Here is a 20,098-nt window from a genome sequence, read left to right as displayed (position 1 = left end):
TTTTTTTGGTTATGTCCTTTTCCGGTTTTGGTATTAGGGTGATACCGGCTTCATAGAATGATTTCGGGAGGATTCCTTCTTTCTGTATCTTCTGGAGTAGTGTCAATAGGACTGGTAACCAGTTCTTCTTTAAATGTCTGATAGAATTCAGCTGTGAATCCATCTAGTCCTGGACTTTTTTTGTCGGTAACTTTTTAATTACCATTTCATGCTTGTTGCTTGTTATTGGTCTGTTCAGAGTTTCTGTTTCTTCCTGGTTTAATCTATGAGGGTTGTATATTCCCAGGAATTTATCCATCTCCTCTAGTTTTCTAGTTCATGCACATAAAGGTGTTCATAGTAGCCTTGAATGATATTTTGTATTTCTTTGGTATTGGCTGTTATATCTCCCATTTTGTTTCTAATTGAGCTTATTTGGATCTTCTCTCTTCTTTCTTGGTTAATCTCACTAATGGTCTATCAATTTTATTTATCTTTTCAAAGAACCAGCTTTTTGTTGTATTTATCTTTTGTATTTTTTTGTTTGTTTCAATTTCATTTAGTACTGCTCTGATCTTGGTTGCTTGTTTTCTTCTGTTGGGCTTGGGTTTGGTTTGTTCTTCTTTCTCTAGCTCCTTGAGGTGTGACCTTAGATTGTCTGTGCTCTTTCAGACTTATCAATGTAGGCATTTAATGCTATGAATTTCCTGTTAGCACTGCCTTTGCTTATCCCAGAGGTTTTTATAGGTTGTGTCACTATTATCGTTCAGTTCAAATAATCTGTTAATTTCCATCTTGATTTCATTTTTGACTCAGTGATCATTCAGGAACATGTTGTTTAATTTCCATATATTTGCATGGTTTTGAAGGTTCCTTTTGGAGTTGATTTCCTTTTTTTTTATTATTATACTTTAAGTTCTAGGGTACATGTGCACAACGTGCAGGTTTGTTACATATGTATACATGTGCCATGTTGGTGTGCTGCACCCATTAACTCGTCATTTACATCAGGTATGTCTCCTAATGCTATCCCTCCCCGCTCCTCCCACCCCACAACAGGCCCCAGTGTGTGATGTTCTCCTTCCTGTGTCCAAGTGTTCTCACCGTTCAGTTGCCACCTATGAGTGAGAACATGCGGTGTTTGGTTTTTTGTCCTTGTGATAGTTTGCTGAGAATGATGGTTTCCAGCTTCATCCATGTCCCTACAAAGGACATGAACTCATCCTTTTTTATGGCTGCATAGTATTCCATGGTGTATACGTGCCACATTTTCTTAATCCAGTCTATCATTGATGGACATTTGGGTTGGTACCAAGTCTTTGCTATTGTGAATAGTGCCGCAATAAGCATACATATGCATGTGTCTTTATAGCAGCATGATTTATAATCCTTTGGGTATATACCCAGTAATGGGATGGCTGGGTCAAATGGTATTTCTAATTCTAGATCCCTGAGGAATCGCCACACTGACTTCCACAATGGTTGAACTAGTTTACAGTCCCACCAACAGTGTAAAAGTGTTCCTATTTCTCCACATCCTCTCCAGCACCTGTTGTTTCCTGACTTTTTAATGATCGCCATTCTAACTGGTGTGAGATGGTATCTCATTGCGGTTTAGTTTTGTGTTTCTCTGATGGCCAGTGATGATGGGCATTTTTTCATGTGTCTTTTGGCTGCATAAATGTCTTCTTTTGAGAAGTGTCTGTTCATGTCCTTCGCCCACTTTTTGATGGGGTTGTTTGTTTTTTTCTTGTAAATTTGTTTGAGTTCATTGTAGATTCTGGATACAGAATCTTTGTCAGATGAGTAGAATGCAAAAATTTTCTCCCATTCTGTAGGTTGCCTGTTCACTCTGATGGTAGTTTCTTTTGCTGTGCAGAAGCTCTTTAGTTTAATTAGATCCCATTTTTCAATTTTGGCTTTTGTTGCCATTGCTTTTGGTATTTTAGATATGAAGTCCTTGCCCATGCCTACATCCTGCTCAGCGAAATAAAAGAGGACACAAACAAATGGAAGAACATTCCTTGCTTGTGAATAGGAAGAATCAATATTGTGAAAATGGCCATACTGCCCAAGGTAATTTATAGATTCAGTGCCATCCCCATCAAGCTACCAATGACTTTCTTCACAGAATTGGAAAAAACTACTTTAAAGTTCACATGGAACCAAAAAAGAGCCCACATTGCCAAGTCAATCCTAAGCCTATGAGCTTAGCCGTTGAGCAGTGGTTTGTAGTTCTCCTTGAAAAGGTCCTTTACATCCCTTGTAAGTTGGATTCCTAGGTATTTTATTCTCTTTGAAGCAATTGTGAATGGGAGTTCACTCATGATTTGGCTCTCTGTTTGTCTGTTATTGGTGTATAAGAATGCTTGTGATTTTTGCACATTGATTTTGTGTCCTGAGACTTTGCTGAAGTTGCTATCAGCTTAAGGAGATTTTGGGCTGAGACGATGGGGTTTTCTAGATATACAATCATGTCGTCTGCAAACAGGGACAATTTGACTTCCTCTTTTCCTAATTGAATACCCTTTATTTCTTTCTCCTGCCTAATTGCCCTGGCCAGAACTTCCAACACTGTGTTGAATAGGAGTGGTGAGAGAGGGCATCCCTGTCTTGTGCCAGTTTTCAAAGGGAATGCTTCCAGTTTTTGCCCATTCAGTATGATATTGGCTGTGGGTTTGTCATAAATAGCTCTTATTATTTTGAGATATGTCCCATCAATACCTAATTTATTCCAAAATTGACCACATAGTTGGAAGTAAAGCACTCCTCAAAAGAACAGAAATTATAACAAACTGGCTCTCAGACCACAGTGCAATCAAACTAGAACTCAGGATTAAGAAACTCACTCAAAACCGCTCAACTACATGGAAACTGAACAGCCTGCTCCTGAATGACTACTGGGTACATAACAAAATGAAGGCAGAAATAAAGATGTTCTTTGAAACCAGTGAGAACAAAGACACAACATACCAGAATCTCTGGGACACATTTAAAGCAGTGTGTAGATGGAGTTGATTTCCAATTTTATTCCACTGTGGTCTAATAGAGTGCTTTGTATAATATTGATTTTCTTAAATTTGTTGAGAGTTTGTGGCCTGTCATATGGTCTGTCTTGGAGAATGTTCCATGTGTTGAATAGAATGTATATTCTGCAGTTGTTGGGTAGAATGTTATGTAAATGTCTATTAAGCCCATTGTTTCTTTGTTGACTTTTTGTCTTGATTACCTGTCTAGTGCCGTCAGTGAAGTATTGAAGTCCCCCACTATTATTTTGTTGCTGCCTATCTAATTTCTTAGGTCTAGTAGTAATTGTTTTATAAATTGGGAGCTCCAGTGTTAGGTGCATATGTATTTAGGATTGTGATACTTTCTTGTTGTATTAGACCTTTTATCATTATGTAGTATCCCTCTTTGTCGTTTTTAACAGCTGTTGATTTAAAGTTTGTTTTGTCTGATATAAGAATAGCTACTCCTGCTTGCTTCTGGTGCCCATTTGCATGGAGTATCTTTTTCCACCCTGTTACCTTAGCTTTATGTGAGTCCTATGTGTCAGGTGAGTCTCTTGAAGACAGCAGATACTTAGTTACTGAATTCTTATCCATTCTGCCATTCTCTGTCTTTTAAGTGGAGCATTTCGGCCCATTACTTTCAACATTAGTATTGAGATATGAGATACTATTCTATTCATCGTTCTATATATTGCCTGAATACCTTTTTTTTTTCATTGTGTTGTTGTTTTATAGGTCCTGTGAGATTTATGCTTTAAGGATATTCGATTTGGGTGTATTTGGAGGATTTGTTTCAAGATTTAGAGCTCCTTTTAGTGGTGCTCGTAGTGCTGGCTTGGTAGTGGCGAATTCTTTCAGCATTTGTTTGTCTGAAAAATACCATATCTTTTCTTCATTTATGAAGCCTAGTTTTGTTGCATACAAAATTCTTGGCTGATAATTATTTTGTTTAAGGAGGCTAAAGATAGGATTGCAGTCCCTTCTAGCTTGTAGGGTTTCTGCTGCAAAATCTGTGTTAATCTGATAGGTTTTTCTTTATAGGTTACCTGATACTTTTGCCTCACAGCTGTTAAGATTCTTTCCTTCATCTTGACTTTAGATAACCTGATGACTATGTGCCTAGGTGGTGATCTTTTTGCAATGAATTTCCCAGGAGTTCTTTGAGCTTTTTGTATTTGGATGTCTAGATCCCTAGCAAGGCCAAGAAAGTTTTCCTCAATTATTCTCTCAAATATGTTTTCCAAACTTTTAGATTTCTCTTCTTCCCCAGAAACACCAATTATTCTTAAATTTGGTCATTTAACATAATCTCAAACTTCTTGGAAGCTTTGTTCTTTTTTTTTTTTTGAGATGGAGTCTCGCTCTGTCATCCAGACTGAAATGGAGTGGTGTGATCTCAGCTCACTGCATCCTCTGCCTCCCAGGTTCAAGTGATTCTCCTACCTCAGCCTTCTGTGTAGCTGGGATTACAGGCACACACCGCCACACCCAGCTAATTTGTGTATTTTAGGAGAGACGGCGTTTCACCATCTTGGCCAGGCTGGTCTCAAACTCCTGACATCAAGTAATCTGCCCACCTCGGCCTCCCAAAGTGCTGGGCTTATAGGCATGAGCCACTGTGTCTGGCTCGTTCATTTTTTAAAAATTCTTTTTTCTTTGTTGTCTTTATCAGATTGGGTTAATTCCAAAGCCTTGTCTGCAAACTTGATATTCTTTCTTCTACTTGTTCAGTTCTATTTCTGAGACATTCCAGTGCATTTTGCAATTCTCTAAGTATGCCCTTCATTTCCAGAAGTTGTGATTAGTTTTTATTTATGCTATCTATTACACTGGAGATTTTTCCATTCATATCCTGTATCATTTTTTTTTTATTTCTTGGACTTCACCTTTCTCTGATGCCTCCTCTATTGGCTTAATAGTCGACTTTCTGAATTCTTTTTCTGGCAATTCAGAGATTTTTTCCTGGTTCGGATCCATTGCTGGTGAGTTAGTGTGATCTTTTGGGGGTGTTAAAGAACCTTGTTTTGTCTATTATCAGAATTGTTTTTCTGGTTCCTTCTTATTCGGGTAGACTATATCAAAGGGAAGATCTGAGACTCAAAGGCTGCTGTTCAGATTCTTTTGTCCCACGGGTTGCTCCCTTCCTGTGGTGCTCTTCCCTTTCCCATAGAGATGGGAATTTCTGAGAGCCGAACTGCAGTGATTGTTATTTCTGTTCTGGATCTAGCCACCCAGCAGAGCTGTTAGGCTCTGGGCTAGTACAGGGGAGTATCTGCAAAGAGTCTTATGATGTGATCTGTCTTCAGGTCTCTCAGCCATGGATACCAACACCTGCTCTGGTGGAGGTAGCAGGGGCATGAAGTGGATACTATGAGGGTTCCTGGTTGTATTTTTGTTACACAAGCTGGTTTTGTGTTGATTGGCCTTCAGATAGGAGGTGGGGCTTTCAAGAGCATAATAGCTGTGGTAGTATAGGGAGGATGAGGAGAAGGTTGGGACCGTAGACCTCTCAAGAGGCTATATCCTTCGTCTTCAGCTACCAGCAGGACCATCAGATGTGGACAGGGTTAGGTGTGTCTGAGCTCAGACTCTCCTTAGGCAGGGATGTGGCTGCTGTAGGGGATGGGGGTGTGTTTCCCAGGCCAATGCAGTTACGTTCCCAGGAAGATTATGTTCCCAATTATGTTCCCAGGAAGATTATGGCTGCCTCTGCTGCATCACACAGGTTGCCAGGGAAGTGGAGAATGCCGGCAGCCAGAGTCCTCACACAGCTCCCATGCATCCCACAGCCCAAAAGGCTGGTCCCACTCCCACTGTGCCCCCGCCCCCACCCCCACCAACAACACAGAGTTGATTTCCAGGCAACCAGTGAGGAGGGCTGAGAACTTGCCCCAGGCTACAAGCCTCCCCACTGAGAAAACAAGCTGACTCAGTTCCTTGGCTGTCCCACAGAGCCTACAGCAGCAATCCAGCTCCTTCAAAGGGTCTGTGGATTATCTCGGCTTTCCTGGTATGTTCTTGTGGTAGTTGTTGGAGCAGAAGTTCATGATGTGGGTCTCTACATGCTGCTGTAACCATCCAACTGGGAGCTGAAGTTAGTCCTGCCTTCTATCTACCATTTTTCCTCCCTTGTAAAATAATTCTTATGTCTGTTATCTTGGTGTTGGTATCCATTGATTGTCTTTTCTCATACAAGTTATGATTTTTCTGATTCTTGATATGGCAAATGGTTTTCAATCAAAACCTAGACATTTTGGACATTATGTCATGAGATTTTGCATTTCATTTAAGTCTTCTGTTTTGGCAGGTCTCTTTAAATAGTATCCTGGCAGGGGGAAAGGATGTTGCCTCATTACTGTCAGGTAGAGGAGTAAGTTCAGGGTCCTAATCATCCTCCAGTGACACTTGGCAGGAGGCTCCTGTTCTGGGCCGAGTTGGGAGTTTCAGCTTCGTACTAGGCCTCTGATGATACCCACTCTGTGGAGTAAATACCTAGGAGTAAAATTATTTGGTTCTTTGATTAGTTTTTAAATTTTATTGTATTTTATTTTTATTTTTATTTATTATTATACTTTAACTTTTAGGGTACATGTGCACAATGTGCAGGTTAGTTACATATGTATACATGTGACATGCTGGTGCGCTGCACCCACTAACTCGTCATCTAGCGTTAGGTATATCTCCAAATGCTATCCCTCCCCCCTCTCCCCACCCCACAACAGTCCCCAGAGTGTGATGTTCCCCTTCCTGTGTCCATGTGTTCTCATTGTTCAGTTCCCACCTATGAGTGAGAATATGCGGTGTTTGGTTTTTCTTGCGATAGTTTACTGAGAATGATGATTTCCAATTTCCTCCATGTCCCTACAAAGGACATGAACTCCTCATTTTTTATGGCTGCATAGTATTCCATGGTGTATACGTGCCACATTTTCTTAATCCAGTCTATCATTGTTGGACATTTGGGTTGGTTCCAAGTCTTTGCTATTGTGAATAATGCCGCAATAAACATACGTGTGCATGTGTCTTTATAGCAGCATGATTTATAGTCCTTTGGGTATATACCCAGTAATGGGATGGCTGGGTCAAATGGTATTTCTAGTTCTAGAGCCCTGAGGAATCACCACACTGATTTCCACAATGATTGAACTAGTTTACAGTCCCACCAACAGTGTAAAAGTGTTCCTATTTCTCCACATCCTCTCCAGCACCTGTTGTTTCCTGACTTTTTAATGATCGCCATTCTAACTGGTGTGAGATGGTATCTCATTGTGGTTTTGATTTGCATTTCTCTGATGGCCAGTGATGGTGAGCATTTTTTCATGTGTCTTTTGGCTGCATAAATGTCTTCTTTTGAGAAGTGTCTGTTCATGTCCTTCGCCCACTTTTTAATGGGGTTGTTTGTGTTTTTCTTGTAAATTTGTTTGAGTTCACTTTAGATTCTGGATATTAGCCATTTGTCAGATGAGTAGGTTGCGAAAATTTTCTCCCATTGTGTAGGTTGTCTATTCACTTTGATGGTAGTTTCTTTTGCTGTGCAGAAGCTCTTTAGTTTAATTAGATCCCATTTGTCAATTTTGGCTTTCGTTGCCATTGCTTTTGGTGTTATAGACACGAAGTCCTTGCCCATGCCTATGTCCTGAATGGTAATGCCTGGGTTTTCATCTAGGGTTTTTATGGTTTTAGGTCTAACGTTTAAGTCTTTAATCCATCTTGAATTGATTTTTGTATAAGGTGTAAGGAAGGGATCCAGTTTCAGCTTTCTACATATGGCTAGCCAGTTTTCCCAGCACCATTTATTAAATAGGGAATCCTTTCCCCATTGCTTGTTTTTCTCAGGTTTGTCAAAGATCAGGTAGTTGTAGACATGCAGTGTCATTTCTGAGGGCTCTGTTCTGTTCCATTGATCTATATCTCTGTTTTGATACCAGTACCATGCTGTTTTGGTTACTGTAGCCTTGTAGTATAGTTTGAAGTCAGGTAGCGTGATGCCTCCAGATTTGTTCTTTTGGCTTAGGATTGACTTGGCAATGCGGGCTCTTTTTGGTTTCATATGAACTTTAAAGTAGTTTTTTCCAATTCTGTGAAGAAACTCATTGGTAGCTTGATGGGGATGGCATTGAATCTATAAATTACCTTGGGCAGTATGGCCATTTTCATGATATTCATTCTTCCTACCCATGAGCATGGAATGTTCTTCCATTTGTTGGTATCCTCTTTTATTTCATTGAGCAGTGGTTTGTAGTTCTCCTTGAAGAGGTCCTTCACGTCCCTTGTAAATTGGATTTCTAGGTATTTTATTCTCTTTGAAGCAATTGTGAGTGGGAGTTCACTCATGATTTGGCTCTCTGTTTGTCTGTTATTGGTGTATAAGAATGCTTGTGATTTTATACATTGATTTTGTATCCTGAGACTTTGCTGAAGTTGCTTATCAGCTTAAGGAGATTTTGGGCTGAGACAATGGGGTTTTCTAGATATACAATCATGTCATCTGCAAACAGGGACAATTTGACTTCCTCTTTTCCTAATTGAATACCCTTTATTTCCTTCTCCTGCCTAATTGCCCTGGCCAGAACTTCCAACACTATGTTGAATAGGAGTGGTGAGAGAGGGCATCCCTGTCTTGTGCCAGTTTTCAAAGGGAATGCTTCCAGTTTTTGCCCATTCAGTATGATGTTGGCCGTAGGTTTGTCACAGATAGCTCTTATTATTTTGAGATATGTCCCATCAATACCTAATTTATTGAGAGTTTTTAGCATGAAGGGTTGTTGAATTTTGTCAAAGGCCTTTTCTGCATCTATTGAGATAATCATGTGGTTTTTGTCGTTGGTTCTGTTTTTATGCTGGATTATGTTTATTGATTTGCGTATGTTGAACCAGCCTTGCATCCGAGGGTTGAAGCCCACTTGATCATGGTAGATAAGCTTTTGGATGTGCTGCTGGATTCGGTTTGCTAGTATTTTATTGAGGATTTTTGCATCGATGTTCATCAGGGATATTGGTCTAAAATTCTTTTTTTGTTGTTGTGTCTCTGCCAGGCTTTGGTATCAGGATGATGCTGGCCTCATAAAATGAGTTAGGGAGGATTCCCTCTTTTTCTATTGATTGGAATAGTTTCAGAAGGAATGGTACCAGCTCCTCCTTGTACCTCTAGTAGAATTCGGCTGTGAATCCGTCTGGTCCTGGCCTTTTTTTGGTTAGTAAGCTATTAATTATTGCCTCAATTTCAGAGCCTGTTATTGGTCTACTCAGAGATTCAGCTTCTTCCTGGTTTAGTCTTGGGAGGGTGTAGGTGTCGAGGAATTTATCCATTTATTCTAGATTTTCTAGTTTATTTGTGTAGAGGTGTTTATAGTATTCTCTGATGGTAGTTTGTATTTCTGTGGGATCAGTAGTGATATCCCCTTTATCATTTTTTATTGTGTCTATTTGATTCTTCTCTCTTTTCTTCTTTATTAGTCTAGCTAGCGGTCTATCAATTTTGTTGATCCTTTCAAAAAACCAGCTCCTGGATTCATTGATTTTTTGAAGGGTTTTTTATGTCTCTATTTCCTTCAGTTCTGCTCTGATCGTAGTTATTTCTTGCCTTCTACTAGCTTTTGAATGTGTTTCCTCTTGCTTCTCTAGTTCTTTTAATTGTGATGTTAGGGTGTCAATTTTAGATCTTTCTTGGTTTCTCTTGTGGGCATTTAGTGCTCTAAATTTCCCTCTACGCACTGCTTTGAATGTGTCCCAGAGATTCTGGTATGTTGTGTCTTTGTTCTCATTGGTTTCAAAGAACATCTTTATTTCTGCCTTCATTTCATTAAGTACCCAGTAGTCATTCAGTAGCAGGTTGTTCAGTTTCCATGTAGCTGAGCGGTTTTGAGTGAGTTTCTTAATCCTGAGTTCTAGTTTGATGGTACTGTGGCCTGAGAGACAGTTTGTTATAATTTCTGTTCTTTTACATTTGCTGAGGACTGCTTTACTTCCAACTATGTGGTCAATTTTGGAATAGGTGTGGTGTGGTGCTGAAAAAAATGTATATTCTGTTGATTTGGGGTGGAGAGTTCTGTAGATGTCTATTAGGTCTGCTTGGTGCAGAGCTGAGTTCAATTCCTGGGTATCCTTGTTAACTTTCTGTCTCGTTGGTCTGTCTAATGTTGTCTGTGGGGTGTTAAAATGTCCCATTATTATTGTGTGGGAGTCTCTTTGTAGGTCTCTTTGTAGGTCTCTAAGGACTTGCTTTATGAATCTGGGTGCTCCTGTATTGGGTGCATATATATTTAGGATAGTTAGCTCTTCTTGTTCAATTGATCCCTTTACCATTATGTAATGGCCTTCTTTGTCTCTTTTGATCTTTGTTGGTTTAAAGTCTGTTTTATCAGAGACTGGGATTGTAACCCCTGCCTTTTTTTGTTTTCCATTTGCTTAGTAGATCTTCCTCCATCCCTTTATTTTGAGCCTATGTGTGTCTCTGCGTGTGAGATGGGTTTCCTGAATACAGCACACTGATGGGTCTTGACTCTTTATCCAATTTGCCAGTCTGTGTCTTTTAATTGGAGCATTTAGCCCATTTATATTTAAAGTTAATATTGTTATGTGTGAATTTGATCCTGTCATTATGATGTTAGCTGGTTATTTTGCTCGTTAGTTGATGCAGTTTCTTCCTAGCCTCGATGGTCTTTACAGTTTGACATGTTTTTGTAGTGGCTGGAACCGGTTGTTCCTTTCCATGTTTAGTGCTTCCTTCAGGAGCTCTTTTAGGGCAGGCCTGGTAGTGACAAAATCTCTCAGCATTTGCTTGTCTGTAACGTATTTTATTTCTCCTTCACTTATGAAGCCTAGTTTGGCTGGATATGAAATTGTGGGTTGAAAATTCTTTTCTTTAAGAATGTTGAATATTGGCCCCCACTCTCTTCTGGCTTGTAGAGTTTCTCCCAAGAGATCAGCTGTTAGTCTGATGGGCTTCCCTTTGTGGGTAACCCGACCTTTCTCTCTGGCTGCCCTTAACATTTTTTCCTTCATTTCAACTTTGGTGAATCTGACAATTATGTGTCTTGGAGTTGCTCTTCTGGAGGAGTATCTTTATGGCGTTCTCTGTATTTCCCGAATCTGAATGTTGGCCTGCCTTGCTAGATTGGGGAACTTCTCCTGGATAATATCCTGCAGAGTGTTTTCCAACTTGGTTCCATTCTCCCCGTCACTTTCAGGCACACCAATCAGATGTAGATTTGGTCTGTTCACATAGTCCTATATTTGTTGGAGGCTTTGTTCTTTTTTTTTATTCTTTTTTTCTAAACTCGCATTTCATTCATTTGATCTTCCATCACTGATACCCTTTCTTCCAGTTGATCGAATCAGCTACTGAGGCTCGTGGATTCATCACATAGTTCTCGTGCCGTGGTTTTCAGCTCCATCAGCAACTTTAAGGACTTCTCTGCATTGGTTATTCTAGTTAGCCATTCTTGTAATCTTGTTTCAAGGTTTTTAACTTCTTTGCCATGGGTTCGAACTTCCTCCTTTAGCTTGGAGTAGTTTGATCGTCTGAAGCCTTCTTCTCTCAACTCATCAAAGTCATTCTCCATCCGGCTTTGTTCCATTGCTGGTGAGGAGCTGCATTCCTTTGGAGGAGGAGAGGCGCTCTGATTTTTAGAATTTTCAGTGTTTCTGCTCTGTTTTTTCCCCATCTTTGTGGTTTTATCTACCTTTGATCTTTGATGATGGTGACATACAGATGGGGTTTTGGTGTGCATGTCCTTTCTGTTTGTTAGTTTTCCTTCTAACAGTCAGGACCCTCAGCTGCAGGTCTGTTGGAGTTTGCTGGGGGTCCTCTCCAGATGCCGTTTGCCTGGATATCAGCAGCGGAGGCTGCACAACAGCAGATATTGGTGAACAGCAAATGTTGCTGCCTGATCATTCCTGTGGAAGGTTTGTCTCAGAGGAGTACCCGGCCATGTGAGGTGTCAGTCTGCCTCTACTGGGGGGTGCCTCCCAGTTAGGCTACTTGGGCGTCAGGGAGCCACTTGACGAGGCCGTCTGTCCATTCTCAGATCTCAAGCTGCGTGCTGGGAGAACCACTACTCTCTTCAAAGCTCAGTTGGAAATGCAGAAATCATACATCTTCTGCGTCGCTCACGCTGGGAGCTGTAGACTAGAGCTGTTCCTATTCGGCCATCTTGGCTCCACCTCTTTTTCTGCTATGTATGAACTACTGTTTATCTATCTAGTGAAATATTCATTTATCTCTATATATTTTATCTCTAGAAGTTATTTTTTGGTTCTTTTTGAAAATCCTCTATTTCTGTCACCATTATATTGCTTTTTTCATTTATGTCTTTGAATATAGAGCATAGTTATTACAGCCCTTTTAATGTCTTTGCCTGCCATTTCTATCATTTCTATCATTTCTGGGTTTCTTTCTATTGATTGATATTTTTCTGGTTATGGGCCACATTTCCCTGATTCTTACTGTGTCCAGTAATTTTTTTATTAAATGATAAATATTTATGAATTTAAATATTTGAGTCCTTAATCTTGTTTTGTATCTTTAAAGAATGTTGGACTTCTTCCTGAAAAGCATTTTTGTTAAGTACAGATTAGTTTGTTCAGTTCTAGGCTTAAACATTTCTTTCAGGCATATCTAGAGTGGCCTTTATTCTAGGGCCCCTCCCTCAGTGATTTGTCCCTTCTGGGGACCCTGCTGATTGCTTTGTATATTTGGGTTTCTCTCTTCTTGCGGAAGGGAGCTTGTTGAATTCTTGGTCCTATGTCAGCTCTGAGAATCTTTGTATTGCAACTATCTGGTAACATTTTTTCCTTAGTTTCTTTTTCTGGTCTCAAAAAAAATTTTACCCTTCTTAATGTAACGTTTTTATCTAGCTAAATGCTCAGGAGAACCCTTATTCAGATTACTTTAGCTGTCTCCCTCTTCTCTGGAATTCTGCTCCATAAATTCTAGCCTTCTTGGCTTCCTTGCACTTTTTTCTATCTCTCCAAGTAAACAAGATTGCCAGGCTCTGTTTAAGTTCTTCCTCCCTCTACTGAAGTGGTAAATTTCTTTTTGGCTGAGAGCCTGAGTTGCTGGTAGGACTCCCCTTATTTCTGTTTTCTTAGGGATCATAATACTGCATTGCCTGTGTCTGAAAATAGTCCTTTCCAGTATTTTATGCTGTATTCTAATTGTTTATGGTGAGAGGATCATCCTGGAACTGTTTACTCCCTCATGGTCAGAAGCAGAAGTTGAATTATTGTAGAATAGGTTTTAAGGCTAACACCTTTGCAGAATTCAGAAGCTCCCAAGAAATTGTTTCCTAACACTTATCCACTGATGTACTTTTTCTCAGTATTGTTATAAATGAACTGTGTCTGCTATGGGAACTATTATATATTTTTCAAATCAGAGAGCCCATTACAAACTTTAAATCAGAAACTGATCAGAAGAAAAGGATATATCATACTTAATAAATTTTATGAATTAGGAAAATTGATTTCTTGAGAATATAAAAATCGTCTCTATTATGAGATACTAATTTTAAATATAAAATTATTAACATTCATTAGAAATATGAAGGAATGGCATTACCAGAGTGTAAGGACTAAAATAAACCATTTGATCTAGTCATTTAAAATATGAATTCTAAAATTTTAGCAAATAGCCATCTTGAATGTAGTTTGTATTAGAAATTTGGTAAATGTTATCTCTAAAGGGCCAAATAATGTGTATTTTGGGCTTTGTAGGCATTTAGTTCCTGTAACAACTACTTAACTCTACCTTTATGGTAAAAAATCAGCCATAGACTGGTTCAATATACGCAAATCAATAAATGTAATCCAGCATATAAACAGAACCAAAGACAAAAACCACATGATTATCTCAATAGATGCAGAAAAGGCCTTTGACAAAATTCAACAACCCTTCATGCTAAAAACTCTCAATAAATTAGGTATTGATGGGACGTATCTCAAAATAATAAGAGCTATCTGTGACAAACCCACAGCCAATATCATACTGAATGGGCAAAAACTGGAAGCATTCCCTTTGAAAACTGGCACAAGACAGGGATGCCCTCTCTCACCACTCCTATTCAACATAGTGTTGGAAGTTCTGGCCAGGGCAATTAGGCAGGAGAAGGAAATAAAGGGTATTCAATTAGGAAAAGAGGAAGTCAAATTGTCCCTGTTTGCAGATGACATGATTGTATATCTAGAAAACCCCATTGTCTCAGCCCAAAATCTCCTTAAGCTGATAAGCAACTTCAGCAAAGTCTCAGGATACAAAATCAATGTACAAAATCACAAGCATTCTTATACACCAATAACAGACAAACAGAGAGCCAAATCATGAGTGAACTCCCATTCACAATTGCTTCAAAGAGAATAAAATACCTAGGAATCCAATTTACAAGGGACGTGAAGGACCTCTTCAAGGAGAACTACAAACCACTGCTCAATGAAATAAAAGAGGATACCAACAAATGGAAGAACATTCCATGCTCATGGGTAGGAAGAATGAATATCATGAAAATGGCCATACTGCCCAAGGTAATTTATAGATTCAATGCCATCCCCATCAAGCTACCAATGAGTTTCTTCACAGAATTGGAAAAAACTACTTTAAAGTTCATATGAAACCAAAAAGAGCCCACATTGCCAAGTCAATCCTAAGCCAAAAGAACAAATCTGGAGGCATCACGCTACCTGACTTCAAACTATACTACAAGGCTACAGTAACCAAAACAGCATGGTACTGGTACCAAAACAGAGATATAGATCAATGGAACAGAACAGAGCCCTCAGAAATGACACCGCATGTCTACAACTATCTGATCTTTGACAAACCTGAGAAAAACAAGCAATGGGGAAAGGATTCCCTATTTAATAAATGGTGCTGGGAAAACTGGCTAGCCATATGTAGAAAGCTGAAACTGGATCCCTTCCTTACACCTTATACAAAAATCAATTCAAGATGGATTAAAGACTTAAACGTTAGACCTGAAACCATAAAAACCCTAGAAGAAAACCTAGGCCTTACCATTCAGGACATAGGCACAGGCAAGGACTTCATGTCTAAAACACCAAAAGCAATGGCAACAAAAGCCAAAATTGACAAATGGGATCTAATTAAACTAAAGAGCTTCTGCACAGCAAAAGAAAATACCATCAGAGTGAACAGGCAACCTACAAAATGGGAGAAAATTTTCACAACCTACTCATCTGACAAATGGCTAATATCCAGAATCTACAATGAACTCAAACAAATTTACAAGAAAAAAAACAAACAACCCCATCAAAAAGTGGGCGAAGGACATGAACAGACACTTCTCAAAAGAAGACATTTATGCAGCCAAAAGACACATGAAAAAATGCTCACCATCACTGGCCATCAAAGAAATGCAAATCAAAACCACAATGAGATGTCATCTCACACCAGTTAGAATGGCAATCATTAAAAAGTCAGGAAACAACAGGTGCTGGAGAGGATGTGGAGAAATAGGAACACTTTTACACTGTTGGTGGGACTGTAAACTAGTTCAACCATTGTGGAAGTCAGTGTGGCGATTCCTCAGGGCTCTAGAACTAGAAATACCATTTGACCCAGCCATCCCATTACTGGGTATATACCCAAAGGACTATAAATCATGCTGCTATAAAGACACATGCACACGTATGTTTATTGTGGCACTATTCACAATAGTAAAGACTTGGAACCAACCCAAATGTCCATCAATGATAGACTGGATTAAGAAAATGTGGCACGTATACACCATGGAATACTATGCAGCCATAAAAAATGATGAGTTCATGTCCTTTGTAGGGACATGGATGAAATTGGAAGTCATCATTCTCAGTATACTATCGCAAGGACAAAAAACCAAACACCACATGTTCTCACTCATAGGTGGGAATTGAAAGATGAGAACACATGGACACAGGAAGGGGAACATCACACTCTGGGGACTGTTGTGGGGTGGGGGGAGGTGGGAGGGATGGCATTAGGAGATATACCTAATGTTAAATGACGAGTTAATGGGTGCAGCACACCAGCATGGCACATGTATACATATGTAACTAACCTGCACATTGTGCACATGTACCCTAAAAATTAAAGTATAATAATAATAAAATTTAAAAAAAATCAGCCATAGACAATATATAAACAAATGAACTGGCTATGTTCTGATAAAATTTTATTTATGGACCATGACATTTGAATTTCATCTAGTTTTTATGTCTCAAAATATTCTCCTTTTGATTTTTTTCAACTCTTTAAAAATGTAAAAACTATTTTTACCTAGCAAACCATATATAAGCAGGTGGCAGGTTGTATTTGACCTATGGGTAAAGGCTTGACAACCCCTACTTTATGATTAAAAATCTCCTCAGTAAGCTATCAGATTCCTAGTAGACCTTTGTATTTCCATTCTATATGATTTTTTTTTTACCTGAAACGATTCGCTACTATTAAGTTAAATAGCAGAGTAAATACGATCACACCAATTTTAGCCTGTAGGGCTTTGAAAGATTATATAGTGTCAAAGGTTTGAAATCATTTATAGTGTCTGAGTTTCTTCAGCCAATTGGGGAGTTGAGGCTAGTGTCTAATTTATCTTACTATCAAGCCTGCACATTTTATATTTTTCAGTCATGCAAGGCTAATTCCTTCCTCCCTATTTTTGTTTTATTATGCTTATCTTATTAATGTTCCCAAATTAGTACATAGTTCTTTATCCTGAATTTAGTCATTTTTAGATGAAGTTGTCTGGGTACTCATGAACAGAAAGTCCCTTCACCTTATATTTAACTTCATGCTATCCCCACCTACAAGATCTTGAATTTTTTTCCTCTTAGTTCACAATCTTGAGACAATAGCTTCTTTTCTGCATTACCTGTGTGTCTATAATGTCTTTCACATGACCTTATTACCCAGTTAGAACACAAAATACATTTCAAAGCATATTTTCTTTATTCTACCTGATGTGCCTTAGCATACTGGTCAGTCCCCTGTTAGAATGCTCAGAATTTGTTATCTAATATCTATCTGAAGCAGGATTGAAATATATGCCCTACTATTTTGTTTGGTGCTATATCCATAACATTAATTCAGTCCCTAGTTTAGAAGAATTATTATGCATTTCATGGTTTATAACCATAAGTGTATTTTCTTTCCTTCCTCCTTAAGGTGTATAGTTGATGTTGTTCTTTACCAGTAGCCAAAATCCAGTACTATGAATGTTCTGGAAGAAAGGGCTTAGGTTTAATTTAGGTGAGTGCTGCTATTGCATCATAAATGGTTGGTGACATAGTTGCATATGGCCGCATATTTTGGGAATATTTTTCTTGTTTGCATGCCTTCATGATGTTTTCCCAAAACGTTGTAACATTGTCAAGAAATAAAACAGAAAGGTAACTTCTTTCTTTTCTAATGCAGGGAGAGAAGAACTTTTGTTTTCAAATATGAAATAAAAGTAAGGATTGGTACCGGCAGAAGCTTGGAATAAATGGAGAGTCAGAACCCAAACACAATTTCCATTGTTAGTAAAATAAGTTAACAATTTAAAATAATTGTCATTTCATTGTTGTTATTACACAGGAATAAATAATTAGTAGGTTTAAAATCAGGCCAATTTTTAAATTTTGGGCATGGTACTGGTATGATATTCAAGATATCTTCTCACAAATTGTTAATTCGTTGTTTTGATAATTTAGAAACATTTTTTCTAGGAGCATTAGGTACTCCTTCCTATCTTATGACATGTGTGCCCTATATCTGGAAAATTCTACTCCTAAATCTTTACATGTCTGGCTCATTTTATTCAATTTCAACTTGGCATCATCTCCTCAGAGAGTTTTAGTTTATATGCTATCTAAAACAGCATCTTCACCTTCCCATTCTCTTTGTAACACTCAATTTTATTTTTTCCAGAGCATTGAAGATTTCTGAAATCAGTTTATTATTTGTCCATGTTTCTGTACTAGAAGGTAAACGTAAACTCTGTGAGAGCAGAGATCTTGCATTTTTATTGTTTCTCTAGTACTTAGAACACTGCCTTTCACACAGTAGTTCTTAAGTATATAATTCATATGTGGTTGACTAGAAGGATGCATAAATAAAAGTATGTCAGCGGGCATGGTGGCTCATGCCTGTAATTCTAGTACTTTGAAAGGCTGAGGTGGGAAGATAGCTTGAGCCCAGGAGTTCAGGACTAGCCTAGGCAATGTTGTGAGACCCAGTTTTTACAAAAAATGTAAAAATTAGCAGAGCGTGGTGGCATGTGACTGTAGTCTCAGCTACTCAAGAGGCTGAGGCAGGAGGATTGCTTGAGCCTAGGAGGTCAAGGATGCAGTGAGCCATGATCATGCCACTGTACTCCAGCCTGGATGACAGAGTGAGACCCTGCCTTTTAAACAAACAAAAAAAAATAATAAATACTCATTGCTGCTTACTTGGTTAGAAAATAAAAAATAAGAATAAAGAGAAAAAAATTTTAAAAAAGAACATATCCTGAATGACCTGTGAAATAATAAGCAGTCAAACTTATGTATATTGGAATCCCCAAGAGGAAGGGAGAATATGGGACAGAACAATTTTTTTTTAAGAAATAAGTGCTAAAAATTTCCCATATTGGGCAAAAACATAACTCACAGAATGAAGGTCAGTAAACTCCAAGTAGAATAAATGCAAAGAAAATCAAATCTAGACATATAATAGTCGTACTACTAAAGTCCAAAGATAGGCCAGGCGCAGTGGCTCACACCTGTAATTGTAGCACTTTGGGAGGCCAAGGCAGGTGGATCACCTGAGGTCAGGAGTTTGAGACCAGCCTGGCCAACATGGTGAAATGCTGTCTCTACTAAAAATACAAAAATTAGCCAAGTATGGTGGCAGGCACCTGTAATCGCAGCTACTCAGGAGGCTGAGACAGGAGAATCGCTTCAACCCAGAGGGTGGATGTTGCAGTGAGCCAATATCGTGCCACTTGAGCCTGGGCAAAAGAGCAAAACTCCATCTCAAAAAAATAGAAATAAAGTTCAAAGATAAAGAGAAAATCTTCAAAATAGCCAGAAAACAAAAGAAGCATTAAATACAGGATAGCAATAATATTACTGACAGCTGACTTATCAGAAAAATCGAAGACAAAAAATTATGGAATGACATTAGTAAAAAGTTGTAAGGAAGAAGAAAAAACAAAACCTTTACGTCACAATGCAATATCCAATGAAAATATCATTCAAAAATGAAGGTAAAGTAAGACAATTTCACATTTTAAAAATTTAGATATTTATTGTTAATAGACATACAATGTAAGAACTACTAAGAGTTTCTAAGCTGAAAGGCAGTGATATCAGATGGAAACTCAGTTCTACAGGAAGAAATGAATACCACCAAGGTGATAAATACAAATGGCTTTTTGTTTTTCCTCTGTCACTTTCTTTAAAAGAAAGCTGACTTTTTAAAACAAAAGTTGAATGGTATCATTATGAGGTTTTGTAATATATGTAGAGGTATAATATATGATCACACTAGCAAAAGAATATTATAATAAATGGAATTACAGTCATCCTTGATGTGTCCTCAGGAGATTGGCTCCAGGACCACCCCCCCCACACACACACATACCAAAATTCACAGATGCTCAGGTTCTTTATATAAAATGTAGTGTTTGCATATAATCTATATACATCCTCTTGTATATAGTATACAATAACTCAGTTATTTTTCTTGTGTTTGGTGTTACAGTGAAACAAATTAGGGGTTGGGTCAGTTTTGAACATGTATAAAATAGATGCTCAAGAATCAGAAATAGGTAGACATGTATTTAATTTTGGGTGATATTTTTAAAAACGAAATTAAAAATCATACTTGAGCCTAAACTAAAACTGCAAAGTGGCTAGTGAAATATTTACATTTGGAGATACCTGCTTTCAATATTTTAGAGAGGTTATACCGAAGTTGGACATTGTGGCCCTTAGAATCATATTTTTATAAAGTTTGAGTTTAATGACTTGTCATTGAGTTAGTATTCATATACTTCCAGTAGAATAAGTCTCTACAAAAACAATCAAATGAAGACTTAGAAAATCTCAAGTGCATCGGTGCTCTTTCGGTTCTTGTAAGTTTCTGGTTCTTT

The 20,098-nt window shown here is 38.4% G+C and overlaps 1 protein-coding gene across 26 annotated transcripts in view; it reads left to right on the top strand.

Annotated features, from left to right (window-relative positions):
* PEAK1 (pseudopodium enriched atypical kinase 1) overlaps window positions 1-20,098 on the top strand; it is a 310,312-nt gene that overhangs the window by 153,485 nt on the left and 136,729 nt on the right. For 9 of the 26 annotated variants that reach the window (XM_063795318.1, XM_063795310.1, XM_063795306.1 and 6 more), the window contains one exon: window positions 17,893-17,948. The exons of 13 other annotated variants lie outside the window; for them this stretch is intronic. The gene's annotated coding sequence lies outside the window, so the exon portion shown is untranslated. Of the gene's footprint in view, window positions 1-5,742; window positions 6,001-17,397; window positions 17,501-17,892; window positions 17,949-20,098 lie in introns of those variants that run through there. 4 more of the 26 variants (XM_063795307.1, XM_063795326.1, XM_063795324.1 and 1 more) reach the window with 2 other exon arrangements.

Source organism: Pan troglodytes, chromosome 16 (genome assembly GCF_028858775.2).
Source record: "Pan troglodytes isolate AG18354 chromosome 16, NHGRI_mPanTro3-v2.0_pri, whole genome shotgun sequence".
Lineage (NCBI taxonomy): Eukaryota > Metazoa > Chordata > Mammalia > Primates > Hominidae > Pan > Pan troglodytes.
This window is presented reverse-complemented; position numbering and strand designations above follow the sequence as displayed.